The sequence below is a fragment of the Moschus berezovskii genome, chromosome 4 (genome assembly GCF_049115385.1).
Source record: "Moschus berezovskii isolate FMDL1 chromosome 4, NW_MosBer_1.0, whole genome shotgun sequence".
Taxonomy (NCBI): domain Eukaryota; kingdom Metazoa; phylum Chordata; class Mammalia; order Artiodactyla; family Moschidae; genus Moschus; species Moschus berezovskii.
In genome coordinates, this window is record NC_142463.1 from 45,931,032 (window position 1) to 45,947,096 (window position 16,065).

Consider the following 16,065-nt stretch of genomic DNA (forward strand, 5'->3'; position numbering starts at 1 on the left):
AAATTTCCTTAAGAACAAATATCCAATTAAGTTAGATATTAGGTAAGCTATTAAGCGTTAGGATATTAAGACACATAAGTGGTTTTTGTTTAAATCAGGAATTGCCGAAGCAACTTCTCTAAAACCAGGCCTCTAAAGAAAGTTATTAGAAAGATAGTTGACACCTGACAGTTAATATCACCATATGTCTTTTATTTTCAAATAAAGTTGGTCCTGCTTTTCCTGGAAACAGATTATCATCTCAAAAATTTTAGTAGTGTGAGTCAAAGGACTTAATTAACAGTTCATGAAATTTTATGGATTTAATATTTAGCCATTGATAGATGTAATCTGAACAGCAAATCTATTAAAACTTCTTTGATCTAAATTTTAGAGTTCTTAATGTTTTGGAATTGGAACTCTGCTTGAGCAACAGCCTAAGGAAATTCAGCATTCATCTTTCTCTAGTTTTCAGACAGTCATCTGTATTTCCAGAGGGTTGATGACAGGGCAACTTGGAGTTTAAAGACAGCATCTGCATTTGCATTTCAATAGTTTCATAATTCTATGCAACTGTTGAAATCTCAGTATGCTTCATTGTTTAAATAGTGAAGGTGGCCAAAATTTGTTCAAGATTCATAAATCTTAGAAAAAAGTTGAATCATGGTATTCAAGGCTCATTCTACAGAGAATACTTCCTTCTCATTTTTTTTTAATGCTATAATCGTGTTTGTTAAAACTCATAGGCGCTGCATCACACCTGCTCACATTTAAAATGATTTATCCATTTGAATGAACCTTGAGACTCTGAAATAAAGGTTCTATGATATGACAAAGAGGAAAGGAGTACATATGGCTTGAAATATACTACAGAGGTATCATCAATTTTTAGTTTGGGGTTCCCAAAATATCTTTCTCCCCATTGCATGCATGCTAAATCGCTTCAGTCATGTCCTACTCTTTGAGACTCTATGGACTGTAGCCCACCTGGCTTCTCTGTCCATGGGGATTCTCTAGGCAAGAATACTGGAGTGGTTTGCTATTTCCTTCTTCAGCAGATCTTCCTCACCCAGAGATGGAACAAGAGTCTCTGATGTCTCCTGCATTGGCAGGTGCTTTCTTAACCACGAGTGCCACCTGGGAAGCCCTTCTCCCCATTGAAGTGAAGTCGCTCAGTCGTGTCCGACTCGAAGCAACCACATGGACTGCAGCCTACCAGGCTCCTTCGTCCATGGGATTTTCCAGGCAAGAGTACTGGAGTGGGTTGCCATTTCCTTCTCCAGGGGATCTTCCCGACCCAGGGATTGAACCCGGGTCTCCTGCATTGCGGACAGATGCTTTACCGTCTGAGCCACCAGGGAAACAGTTCCACTTAACACATGGGATATAAGTTCATTGGTAGGTATGTTACCTGTTTAGTGATCATAAGTTTCCTCATAATTGGCTGTGATTTTACATACAGAATATTTTTGTCAAATATTTTGGTAAAAGGGAGTTAAATCCTGGAGTTAAAATAAGAAATTCTGAGTTCAGTTGCAGGGCAATTGGGTACATTTCTGAGATGAGCCTTGTGCCCTTCCAATAAGTGTGGGAAAATATTGTCCACTAAATAGTTTTAGGAAGTGATTAAATAATGAATATATGTGAAAGTTATGTGCAAACTGTATCCAAAAGAACTGGAGGCCTATAAAAGTATTGCTACAGCTGTATAATTGTTGTGTGAGGTTATTTATTTTTAGATTTTCAATTCAACCTAAAAATTTTTCGTATCACTCTGTCCAGCTGAAACACTAAGATGTGGCAAATGGTAAAAAGGATAAAACTGTGGGTGAAAAACCAGAGCCCTGGAGAGCTCAATTCAAAAATTTGCCCTTAAATTATTTTTTGTTTCCTTGCCCTTTCAGAACCCTTTCTCGGTGGTGTTTTATGACTCACTTTTAAAATCACCTGGCTTTTGGAAATATGCTCTTATTCCTTTTTCCTTTTACATACAAATAATATGATACACTGGAAAGTTATCCTTAAAAGTCACCCCTCTTTCATGGCCCAGGTAAAGTGGAAAATAATCATTCTTGGTACTCTGCTGATTATGTGTCAATCTCCAAAGTCTCTTCCTAGACAACTCTTAGCAGCCAGAAAAGATGATTTTTGACCTTGAAGATCCTAGCATTGCAAATCCAAGAATATGAGCAAATGCATTTTCTTTTTAGTAAACTGTGAATTTGCATCCACCAGAGTGGCATCTGAACATCATGACGTCTACCCTATTAGCGATGTAGAGAGATAAAGGGACATTCTCACTTATCATGAAGAAACGAAAAGCTTAAAAAAAAGAAAAAAAAATGATTTCAGGATGATAAATCTTATTTTAAAGAGAGAATTGACCCGTTGGGTTTAGAGAATTAAAGAGAAGTCTAAATATAGCACCAGCCTCGTCAATAGGTTTCTTAATATATTGCTGCTTTGGGGAGTTTAAAGACGTGTGAGACTTTATATGTCTGTGTGTGCCTTTACGTGAGAGAGGAGATGAGTGTGTGTGAGTGTGAGAATGTGTGTTCCTGGCCGGAGGAGAGGGGGTGGAAGCGTGAAGGGTGGTTGGAAAACCCTTTCTAATTTTGTGCACACCCAGGGCAGCCACCCCGGCCCCAGAAGGAGAAGGGAACGTGAGAGCAGGCACAGAGGTCGTTGCCTTGACTAATGTGAAGAGACTGAACCGCTAGCAGAGACTTTTCTCCTTGGCAGCCAACAACCTGCAGCGGGGAAGGCGGGCGGGGGAGGAAACCCCGAGGAGGCGCTCCCGGCCGCCTCTTTGCTGAGATAGCAGGAGCGGCAGCCTGCGGAGCCACCGGCGCAGCGTCACCGAGCCGGTGCGGGTGCGGGGCGCTCGGGAAGGCGCAGAGGCCCGGAGACGCTGGTGCGGCGGAGTCGCCGCGCTGCAGGACGCCGCGCCGGGGCCGCCGGAGCGCCACGGGCCGGTCGAGCTGCAGGAAGAGCCGGCGGCCGCTCGCTGGCCGGCGGCGCCGTGCCTCGAGCACCTGCTTGGAGCCCAGCGGGCGATTGAAAGAACCCGGAGCTCGGCCAGTCGTCCCGTTCTTTACAAAAAGCAGCCAGAGCCGGGAGAAGGAGACCATTTCAGTACTCCGCGGGGCTGGGAATTTGCTTCTCACAATTTGGGGGAGCCCGAGTAGAGGTCAGAGGGGCAGGCGAGGATCCCGAAAAGGAGCCGAGGGCTGTGAAAGTGGTCACCCCCTCCCCTATTGCTGGAAAATCTCCTTGACAGGTTTTAGCACTTTGAGGCTGCTGCAGCTGGTGTCGTCGGAAAAGGGGGTGGGAAAAATAAGAGAGGGGGCGGGGAGAGCAGGGAGACACAGCCAAGAGCCAGGAGCAGCGCCTCCTCGCCTGCCAATCCAGGCACCTGTGCACCAAGCCACTGCACCGCGGAGGACCCCACTCCGGGAGAACCCAGGGCTTGAAGCCACGGACAGTCAGCCCCTGGGCAGCGAGTTCTCACCGGAGGGACCTGCAGCCGCCCACTCCACCGTCGCCTGCAGCCGCGGGAGCGCACAGCCCCTCCGAACCGCCCGCTGCTTCCCGGGTCCCCGGGGATCCTCGCGCAGGAGAGGCGCGGCAGCGGGCACAGGGTGTTACGGAGTTGGGTGCAAGATTCGCCTTTTCGGCTCGTCTCTTCTCCTCCCAGGATTTATTGTCTGTGCAGCCTGCTGGGGTGGGGAGGGAGCTGCGCCTCCGCCACCACCGCTGCCGCCTCTGCTGCTGCGGTCGCTTGCGCGGCGCGCAAGGCAGGCGGAAGCTGGGGAGTGGATGCGCTCCTGCCTCCCCCGCCAGCGCTTCGGGCTTCCCCTCGGCCGCTTCCCGCGGAAACCTCTCCAGCTGTCCACCTGAAGGGCACCAGCATCATGGTCTAACGTGGCAGCTGCCTGGAATCCCCTCTTTCTCCTCTTCTCCTCCTTCACCCCTCCTCTCCTCTGAGGACCCTCGTGCCCACTCTACTGCGGACCCCGGACACTTTAAGGAATAACCCTCGGCAGCTTGCACGATTCACTTTCTCCGGAACCTCATGGGCAGTTTCTCCCGCCGGCGATGTGAGTAGGATACTATTGCTCCGGGGCCAAGGGGGTCGCGGGGGGCTCGCCGCTTTTGGCCGCAGCGACAGTGAGCGCCCTAGGTGAGGGACCCAGGTGGCCGACGGAATCGGGGGGAGGCGGGTAGGAGAACCCGAGCCTTCAGCGCTCCCTGGGAGCTGCTCCCCCGGTGGCCCGCGGAGGTGGCGAGGATGTGGTTGATTGAGGGGCATTTAGAATCGCTTGATTCCTGTTGCAGGTGCTGGGGAATGCCAAGTGGCCTGGGCTGGCGGGTGAGCTTAAAGGGTTACATATTGCGAAAAGGAAGGCAAAGAGCGATTTTGGGTGCTGGTGCTGAGACCGACGGTTGAGCTGAGGTTGATCATAGTTCTTTATTATCTTGAATATCTCGAGTCAGCTTTTTCCGGAGGTGTCTGAAGGATGAAGCGCTCGTTTGATATTGGTTCTCTGTCTCTCTGTGTCTCTCTGTCTCTCTCACACACACACACTTGTGGCAGGTCACGTTTGTCCCTTTATCTTAGAAGCTGTAGTATTACTGTGTGATGCTTATTTGTTTGAAAAATATAATTAGAAGACCTTTATACCATTGGGAACTGAAGAGATAGGGTGGGGTTTTGGGGAGGGGATGAAGGGGAAGAAAGAGTATAAAAGACTGGAGGACCAAAAGGAGTGGGGGAGCGATGGAGCGGAGCCCTTCTCCCCGGGAGTCAGGGAAAGCGATGTCTCCTTTCCCCCAAGCTAGACAACTCCAGCCCACACATCTCCTTTGTGTTGCTCGGAGAAGCTGGTGAAGCAGCACTATTCCCAATCCCAGTGCTGGGCCCCTTCAGTATCTTACATCCTCCTTTCAGAGTCATTAAGGATGCAGGACTAGTTCTGGGTCCAACGTGGAAAGAGGGAGGAAAGCACATTAGCATCAGGGTAATCATAGCCCCTTAGCTCACGGACTATTAAATTGGGTGCCAAAGGTTCTCCTGTCTTTACAGTTTGCAGAGTCAAGAATGGGAATAAGGGGATGGGACTTTTACAGAATGTCTTTAAAAATAGTATGACTTTATGATAACGGAGATGGCTGCAAAATTGCTTCATTATACTACTTCTTGGCCATCAGAGCTGCATAAAGGACCCGCCTCCGCCCTCTCCCATACTGTCTCCTCCCCATCAAGTCACAAAGCGAGAGGGCTGGGCGAGAGGGCGCAACGCCAGGCAGAGAAGGGAAGGGGTCACTTTCACAACTCCCAGGAATCGGCTTCAAAAAGGAACCATCTGCAACTCCCACGACTCCCACGTTCCTTTCGAACTTCTTCAAAAGAAATGAGAAAACGGGGAAAGGGAGGGTGCGCTCAATGAGACATGACGATCCTCCACCTGCTCTTTTCCATTACTTTCCCAATACACTTTCAACACATCGAATTCACCTGCAGTGGTAACTGGGTCACCACGTAAATGTGTACCTGTGTACGTTGAAATGTGGTTCTCTTGGTTGATAAAAAGCAGTTCATAAGTGAGCATATTTTAACGTGGGTAAAATTTCTAAACACAATAGAGATTTTATAGCGTGGGCGAGAAGAGTGCATTCCAGCAAAAGCAGGACACGTGATCTCCAACGGGAGAGATACAGTATTAGGAACTCGATTTTCTTTGTTCCTGGCTAAGCCTATGAGATGCTCAGCATCCCTGTTGCTTAAATCCTCCTGTAAAACGGAAAAATAATAAAGTTAATGAGGGAGAGACTAGAATGTGGGGAAGCACAAGTAGATACCTGTGAAGGGTTTGAACCTCCTGCTTCGCCGCCACCTCTCCTGTTTTACTGCCCACCTTCCACCCACCCAGCTCCTCGCCGCCCGCTAGCCCCCTATTTAAAAGTGAGACCTTCCTTCCGGGAGACGTGGCGGAAAAGTTCCCCAGCCCGTGTACACGTGGGTTCTCTAGCGCCTCAGAACCTGCTGCGTTTCTCAACAGATTCTGCCACCTCCCCAGTCCAAGTGTCACGCCTCCATCCAGGCGTCTTGAGCTGATTTCACAGACTCTTAATAGAACCTCCAGATTTTGTGCAAAAGACAGGAGAGCAGAGTCCGTTCCCTGGTTCTTGGAAACCGTTGATGAGAAAGTAGGAATGTAGAAATGATTTTATTTTTCCTTTAAAATAAGGCATATGACCAAAGTATGTTGACAGTGATGTTTGCGTTTGGACTCCCAGGGAGTGTATCAGGCCTGTGGAATGTCCTGAGGTGTGATTATTTACTAATTTAATGGATTAGAATTTGTTCTAGACCCACCATTTAATTAGTTCTCCGACCTGGAGATTTCTTATTTCATTTTTCACTCCATGTTTTATAAGCGTTCTTAATGGGCCGAAGTTTTTTTAAATGTGGGTTATTTCTGTACTGTGTTGCATTGCATCATACTAATATGTTGGTAAGGAAAGCAGAGTCTATTTCCATGACATATTATGAAGTGAAAGTTCTTTATGCATTTTTAAAAATACTTGACTGTCCAAGAAAAGATGTGTACTTACCATGGCAACCTTTACATTCCCCATCACGTGTGCCTGCACATTTTCAGCTTCAGAATTAGAAACCACTTCCTAAAGAAATAAACCTGTTTCTGTTAGAGTAGCCATGTTTTATTCTGAATTTTAGGGCTATTTTAGGCTGGTATTAAAATTTTCTTAATTAAAATCCCATTTCACTTTTGTTTGTAAGCTTTAAATTCTTCTGCTTCCTCTATAAAATTCAAAACATAGCTTAAAGTGTTTTGTGTGTCTGTATTTTTGTGTGTGTGTTATTTTTTAAAAGTTGCAAAGATGGAAATTAATATCACTGAATTTTTAGCAATTATAAAATCATTAAATGATAGTATTATCCACATAGTGTTGATTCTCAGGGCATTTCTTAGATCTCTCTCATTTGCAGTTTGTAGTCCACAGTAATACTTGATATTAAAACCTAGTTTTTTTATAATGACTTAAAATATTCACCTTTTTAAAACACTTGAAAATTTGAAGATATATTGATGTATCAAAATTACACCTATTTTTATCTTTTGATGACTGTTGCTTCAATAGGAGTGGATCCCTCATTCGATGATATTATCATTTCATTTTATACCCAAATTAACAGAGTACACAAAGAGTAACCAACTACTAATAAATTACCATCTGAGTTATTTCTGGATCCGCGTTCCCTTTTTTCCTTCACATAAATTATTTCATATTTTTGGAAAATTTCTCATTTAGAGAACATGTGCTATTTGTTGAGTATAATAATTAATAAATGACAAAAAGACATTACTTGTTTGGGTCTCTCCAGTAACAGTGGCTGCTTTGTAGAGTATCATCCACATTTCTTTTTGACTGGGTCTAGTCAGTCACGTGAATTTGCAAGAAGACTTTGGGGGAAACATTAATTCATATCTGTGACAAAGAATAGACCTTCAGTTTGTGCCAAGCCAACTGACCAGTAAGTGATTCGTATCTCCAAGGAAGAACATACTGAAGATGATTCTGGGATCTTCCGAGAACCCTGACATTTTTCTCTTTGAAGCTCTTTACTATATCAGTATTCAATGGAGGGTTTTTAATGCCTCAGGATTAAAAATTGGAATTTTAATATCAAACAGCAGTTTGACCATATAGTGTTGCTATTAAATTATACTGAGGGACTACAAAATCAGAAAAGAGATTCCTAGATGATAAGTTTTGTACATATGTTAAAATATTGATTCATGAATTGTCAATGAAAACTCAAATTTAAAAGTGGTACCATAAGTCAACAATATTTGGAAAATGATGGCCACAAATCAGTAATATTTTTCCTTTACAAAGGTTTTAGCCATGTTTTGTGAATCAGGTTTTAATCATTAGAAATATTCATGTTTTTATAGAAAATACTCTAATGAATTATCCTGAGATAATGAAAGAAAATTAAGAAAACCAAAAATATTATCCTTCCAGAATTAACATGTGATTTGGTAATACAAACAAGTCTCCTTTAATGCTGAAAATAGAAGTAGTAATAATTCCTAATTTATAATTCTAATACATAGCAAATAATAAGACAAATGGTACATTTTAGAGGAGTGCAACATAACTTTTTGGTACGAGTCAGGTTTTCCATAGAAATGTATGTGTGTATAAGTGGTTATATGTGATGATGGAATATGCTTTTAAGGTATGCTATTTAAACAGGAAATATTTATTTACTATTTTGGAATTAATTGATATGCTTAAAATTCACGAGCTTTTGTGTCCAAGAACCAACCCTGATCATCCAGCTTCTCTTAACATAGTGTATAATTACAGTAACAGCTACCAGTTCCTAAGTCAGGTGCTTATTTCCAGATAATCTTTAAAGAAGCAAAAGTATCACCATTTGAAAAAGTAGAATGTTTAGAGTCAAAGACAGAAGTGATAAGTCCATGTCATAAAGCTATTAAATAGAAGGTGATGAAGATTTAAATTCAGATTTGTCTCATGTACCTTTTTCTCCATACCATGTCTTCTCCCTCACAGGCAAAAATTGGTGCTTGTTAAATAACTGAAATTTGTAGGTCATTGAATTATTTCCTAATGAATAAAGAAAATATTTTGAAACAACTTTTCAAAATTATCAACATATTTGGGAGTAATTCACCACATTACTTTTGTGGCCACCTTTTAATATTGGTATAGAAAACACTGCTGCTTGTCTTCCTGGCATTATTAACTCATGACAGAAACATTTAATAAACTGTTAGAACCTGTCATTATAAAAGCACATTAAGGAAGTTTTCAATAAAGCAATTCTGGGTCAATAGCTTTTGTATCTACTTTGAAACAGTGATGATATTTTTGATATATAAACCCCTAGAGAGGTATCGTGTATGCTATTTAAATTGTTAATCATAACAGAAAAATTATCATTTGTCATTCAATGACACATGGAAAACTATTGAATAAATTTAATAACCCAAAGGATTTCCTACATACACTCCCTTTCATTACATGGTTTACTGCTTGATACATTACTTAAAATCTCTATACAAAAATATCATTTTACTTTAATAAACATGGAAGCAATAGTAGTTATCAGAGATGAATTATTAAAATTTATATTAGCATTGGCATGATCTGTTTAAATATTTTAATACTAGAATAGATGCTTAAGATTGTTTAAAGACTTCATTTACTTCTTTCTTAGTGATGCAGTTTCTTCAGTTACATCAGTATATTTTTGCTGTGCATGAAGTTCAGTGCTTTGAGAGCATCTTTAACTTTAGGTAATAGTGATACCGGGCCCAAGGTGATAGAATAACAAATTTGTTAAGAACAAGGGAATTTCAGGATACGTGTATGTGGGTGTGTGCGCACACATGCGCACGTGTGTGTGTGTGTGTGTGTGTGTGTGTGTGTATGTTCAGAGAGAGAGAATTAAATTTTGTGCTCTTCAAGAAGTAAGATAGTTTGAGAAGAAGTGAGAAGCTATAGGTGTCAATTATACAATACAGATGAGGTAGGTGACCTGAAAAGAAAAATACTGATAGTGTAAGTACAATCATTATGAGATTTTCACAGGGAGAAAGAAAAGGAAGTGGTACTGTGGAATACAGAGCTAACAGAGAAAAAGATGTGAAAACAGTCTAAGAAAGCTATTTGACTTAATTCCCCAAGAAAAAAAAAAATAGGCTTTTATGCTATTATGCTATTGAAAAATATAAAGATATATTTGTGTAATGGAAAAATATTTTATAGATGGCTGTCTGCATTATCAAATTATTTGCTAGTAGAAGGAAAGGCAGGGAATGAACCTTATTGAAATAATGCCTAAATGTTATGAGGATATTTGTTGCACTAAAAAGGTGAGTAATGGACACAAAGCTAAAATGTGTCAGCTGAATTTGAAGAATTAATGTAAGGCAAATGGTGTAGCTAAAATAATTTAACAGTGCAAATAATAGACTTCTTAAGTCTTAACTGATTAAGTGTTCTGCATCCAGTACATTCACCATTGCAGTTCTTACCATGAGTAGGCAACCTACAGAGTTATGAACAATGGAGATGTATCTCAAACCTCATAGTGTTAGCACTGACATCCCATTGAATATTTACTCCAGTGTTATTCTGAGTCAATGTAACTCAAGGCGTGAAAAAAATTTTCTTCCCTACTTCAAGTGTAATTAATTTCTTAAGACAATTATAAAAGCTATTGTAATTAAATCAAATACCTATTTCAACTTCCGTGATTGTTAAATATTAGTAATGTCCTTAGGGTAATATTATATTGTTGAACATCGAGCATACCACACACATACACATATAGCTGTAATTGCTCCATTTTATAATACGCACTCTCACATAACTGTCATCGTACTATCTCAAGAGTTTAAAACTTTTCAGAGATGGAAAAGACTTTAGAGGGTCTTATTTTATAAAAGAGGAAACTAAGTACAGATAAGTTTGCTTTCTTGTACAAGGTTATATACATGTTGGTGAGAGAAACATAAATAGAACCAGAGCTCTTCACTCCCAACCTCTGCCACTAAAACCATACCCTTGGACCACTGAAGTTTTTACACCTTAGCAAAGGAAAACAGGGAAAAGAAACTTAATCCAATAAATTAGGTTAATGAAGTCAGCCAACAGGATGACCCACCCAAAATACACTTCTTTCTCATTTTATTTTGGCCTGAGGTTTTATTTGGCCTAAGTGTTTTGGATAATTGCCTTATCTTTCCACTTTGATTTGACTGTCTAGGCAGTTTAAGTCTATACATTTAACATCTATGAAGTATTCTATTTTTAAAAAGGTACCATTGTTTAAGAAATATGAAATTAATTTCACTAATATTAAAGAGTTCTAAGTTTTGATACTATATTCTTTTTAATGAAAGTTAAAAATGTTCTTTAAAATTACTGGTCTGTTTAGAATAATGCCAACTACATATCAGATGATGGAAAAAGTTCAATTCCTTTTAAATGAATTAATTTCCTTCTAAATTTGCTAATTACATTAAAGCATTAATCAATGATTTTTCTTACCAAAAATCAAGAATTCCTTAAAGTAAGGTTAGGCATTTCTGTAAAACATTGCCTTGAATATTGATTAGGAAAGATTTTTAATCTGGAAAGCAAAATATGATATAGCTGGAACATTTAAAAGCATACTCATTTCTATTAATTTTTTTTTTTGCATTACAAAGTTATATTTTGAAGGGCCTTTTGAAATAATAAGTTCCCTCTTGCTGCTAAATATCTATTTACCTGTTATGACTGTTATGACTTTAAAAAAAGGAATTCTCTGTTCTTTCATGAGACAAATTTGAAACAAATGTTCTTGTTTAATGCTTTCTCTATGCTAAAATTCTGAATTATTTTATCTACAATCTTCAGTTATTGGGAAACTTAAGGCAAGATGTTTTTGAACCTACTACAAAGCATATTAACAACAACTATAAAATATTTTTGAAATTATGATGCACAGCCTTTCCTGGCAGCTCAGTCGGTAAAGAATCTGCCTGCAGTGCAGGAGACATGGGTTCGATCCCTGGGTGGGGAAGATCCCTTGGAGAAGGAACTCGCAAACCACTCCAGTATCCTTGCCTGGAAAATCCCATGCACAGAGGAAGCTGGTGGGCTGCAATGCATGGGATTGCAGAGTTGGGCATGACTGAGTGACTAACACTTTCACTTAAAATATGTATTTGGCTTATATAAAGGCATATAGAAATATCTATAAACAAACATATTTATTTAGCAAGATGTACCTAATAGCCACATCTAGTAACTATTTTTAAAGACAAATGAAATTTCTTAGTATAGCAATAATATTTAAAATTGAAGAAAAAATTAGTGACTAAAGTAGTTCATTACCTATCAGCAGATTAGCTATGCTTTTCATTTGTGGAATGGATCTTATTCATGCCAGCTTTCAGTGTACTGTTCTGGGACTCGTGGGTGTGATAGAACGGAACATATTTCTGTATCTGTGAATATAATCCCACACAACATTTTACATGACAAAATCTGAATGTCCCAAGACTGGGTGTTAAAGATAAGACAAGATGTCAACCTTTATCCGTCCAGGGTTTGAACTACCTCCATATTAATACATGGTTTATCTTACAAAATATCCAATGCTATTTAAAGAGATGCTATTTAGACAGGTACTAGAAGGAGTGAGGGTGTTTTGTGTTAGATTCTTTGCTTGCTAGCTTGCTTGTTTTCTTAGTTGCTTGCTTTTTCTATCTCGGTAAAACTAAGGTTTGCTTTCTGCAGACAAAAAGCAAGCTGCTGAAACAAACATAGGAAGCCAAAGTGGGAAATGAACAAGGGAAGAGTTGCAAAGGTGATGTATTTTTGTACTTTGGTATAGAAAGAAACTACTAGAACTGCAACACGTATTTATTTTCTATATAAAAATTATGAAGAAAAATAAGCTTTATTAATGCTAAATAGTTACTAAATAATTATTAATAGTTAACAGATATATTAATTAACAGATAGGTGCATGCTCATTTACACAAATATATTGGAAAACCTAGGAAGATGTGTGATTGAGAATGCATTTGTCTTAAAGTCTAAAATGTGCTAGTGAATAAAAAAAGCACTGTTTGTATAAAGTGTTTAATGTTTGTTTTTTCTAGATACAATTGTATATATATATCAAACTCTTAGTCCTCAGTACACTCTATATGCATCCCAATCTAAATACACTCCCTGAGCCAAGCCCAGGGTGCTCAGTCACTCAGTCATGTCTGACTCTTTGTGACCCCATAGACTGTAGTCCACCAGGCTCCTCTGTCCATGGAATTATTCAGGCAACAATATTGGAGTAGGTTGCAATTTCCTTATCCAGGAGACCTTCCTGACCCAGGGATCAAACCCATGTCTCCTGTGTCTCCTGCATTGGCAAGTGGATTCTTTACCATGGAGCCACCTGGGAATCCTATATATCTTCTCTACTATTTATTAATTAGTATAAATTCAGCTGTGAATACATGGTGTAATGCCAACTGCGAATGTAATAATATCAGTCCCTCTGCAGTCAGTCTTGAGGATGTACTTGTCACCCCTTTTGGCTCTGCATATGACTAAGAAGGCCCCAAACCTCAAGGGTACGTGTCTTATTTGCACATGTAAATTTATCCATGATTTTTAGAATGGAATATATTCTTAATCTTCTCCTTTTTTCAGGTAGAATTTCTTTTTATGATAATGTGTGAAAATAAATAGGAAGGCCGAAAAAAGAAAGTTGGATTTGGATTCTAGGAATATGGATGAATATAGTCTTGTCTTAAATGTCACTTAATGTTTTTAGTATTGTTTAATAATAGATAAAATGGTATATTTTGGTATAAAAAGTAGAACATTTTAATGAGTCAAGAATTATAGTCTAGTGGGCTCACAGTATAAAAGTAATATAATAGTTTCCAGTATTCACACTGAAAAGGAAGACAACAAAAACTCTATGATGTTACTTAAAAGGTTTTATACTCTTCTGGGTCTGAGACAAGTGAGAAATTTATCCTTAAGCTGAGTAAAGATTACTGTTAAGTTGGTACTTTCTTTTTTAGAGGGCCTAGTTAAATGAAAATATAGAGACAATAATGAAACTTTAGAGTTCTTTGGTAAACCTTTAAAAAAAAAAAAGATCAAACCTTTAACCTTTAACTTAGGTGATTTGTGAGATCACCCAAGATCACTCTAAACTGGTCTTTCAGGGATTCTTCAAAATGTGAATATGCACCATTCTTAGCTTCTTTAAGTAATTGTTCAAGTGGCTTTCTCTAGAACTAGCACACTTGATTTTTTATTCCCAGCAAACTAGTTCACAGCATAGTGCAGAAAAAAATGCATGTTACGTGAATGAATGATTTCGCTTATGCCTCTGAATGTCTCAGACTCTAGCAGCCTGTAGTGTAGTTCCTCTGGGTTTCTTCTTCGCTTTCCTTTTTGAGACTATCATAGGATTTAATTTTCCAGTCCCTCTTTGCAGTCAGGCTGTCATATGACTTACTTAGGCCAATGCCACAGGAGCTAAAATTGAGGAATACCTTTTTTTGGAGTAGAAGTATGTATGACCTAGTGCACTATTTGCTCTTCTCCTCAAATTGCAGTTATAGACACATGTGTCATGCTGGGGCCTCCATCAGCCTGGTCTCTGAACAACTCCACTAAGTAAAGTCATCCCTTTAAATATGTAGCATAAGCAAGAGTAATGTGTTCTGTTAAGATTTAGGGGAGTTGTTTATTACTAAATATAACCTAGCCTTTCTTTCCTTTCAAATTCATTGAGTGAAATTCTATCAAAAGAATTATGGTGTCCATTTTATGGTATCACAATTACAGGAATGTTATATGGACATGCCTCTATTTACGTTTTAATATAACAATGTACTCTATTTTATGATTGATTAAAATTATGGTAATTAAAAACTATATTTAAGAGAATATAGGAGAATCCCAGGGACAGGGGAGCCTGGTGGACTTCCATCTATGGGGTCACACAGAGTCGGACACGACTGAAGTGACTTAGCAGCAGTAGCAGTAGCAGCAAAAACTATATTTAAAAGATACAAAATCAATCTACTTGAGACATTTTTATACACTTAAAGCACTTTGACTTTCTCAGTTTGTAATTTTATGTACTTACATATTTTGATACACCTAAAGTCTAAGAACTCTGATATCATTCTTGTACAACACAGCAGCAGCTCCCCTGATTCATAACAAGTTGAAGAAACCAGAAAGATATAAATGTGTTCATTCTATGGCTTGTTGATAGAATACTTGTAATTGAAAAAACTCTACCATGTCTACTAGAATCTGCAATATTTTCTCAATTTAGTACATTTTACCCAAGTTCATGCATCTATTCATTCATCTATTCTAAATATATATTGTGCTGTTACTCCACACCATGCCCAGTGCTTGGCAAGACTGATTACAAATGTGACTCCTGTTTTTATGGCACTTACAGCCAAATGGGTTAGACAGAATTAAAAAACTAACCATTCTGGAAATATACAACTTTAAGAGCTAAGAAGAAAAAGACCAAAGTACTGAGAGTGAATATAATAGGGATCTGAGCAGGAGAAGGAGAATTTCTGATGAACTGATATTGAAATAAGATGTTTAAGATGATAGGAGTTAGCCAGGTGAGAGGAGAAAGAGAATTCTAAGGTAAATGGTGTCGGCAAAGACTCTACAGCTGAAGAAGGTGGTACATTGGAGGGAAGTATGCAGTGTGGGGGAATGTTGGGGAACAGGGGGAGATTGGCATAATAAGAGGTGAAAAGTGAAAGTTCTGTGCAATTTTTTGGGACCCCATGATCTATACAGTCCATGGAATTCTCCAGGTCAGAATACTGGAGAATACTGGTAGCCTTTCCCTTCTCCAGGGGATCTTCCCAACCCAGGGATCAAACCCAGGTCTCCTGCCCTGCAGGTGGATTCTTTACCAGCTGAGCCACAAGGGAAGCCCAAGGATACTGGAGTGGGTAGCCTATCCCTTCCCCAGTGGATCTTCCTGATCCAGGAATTGAACAGGGGTCTCCTGCATTGACGGTGGATTCTTTACCAACTGGGCCATCAGGGAGCCCTATAATATGAGGTAGGCATCAACAAGATCATCTCAGAATTTATTGACCTGGTTAAGAATTTAAATTTTTTATTCTATATCCAGTGTGAAGTCATTAAGCATTTTTAAACAGAAAAGTGATCTGAACTTATTGATTTTTTAAAGTGATTTCTTGTGCTGCTTTTAAACTCATTACAAGAAAGTCAGAGGGAAAGTAGGGATTTATAAATCAGATATTTACAGTAGATTGGGCAAGAGATTAAGGTATCTTGTGCTAGGATTTTAGTCATGGAAATGGGGAGAGGTGGATAGAAAAGTGAAGTATGCCTTGTAGAAGCTCTTACATTCTTTGGTAAATTGATAATAGGAGAGAGCTAGAGAGAAACAATATGGAACTGAGGATTATTCCAAAATTTCTGATAGGAATA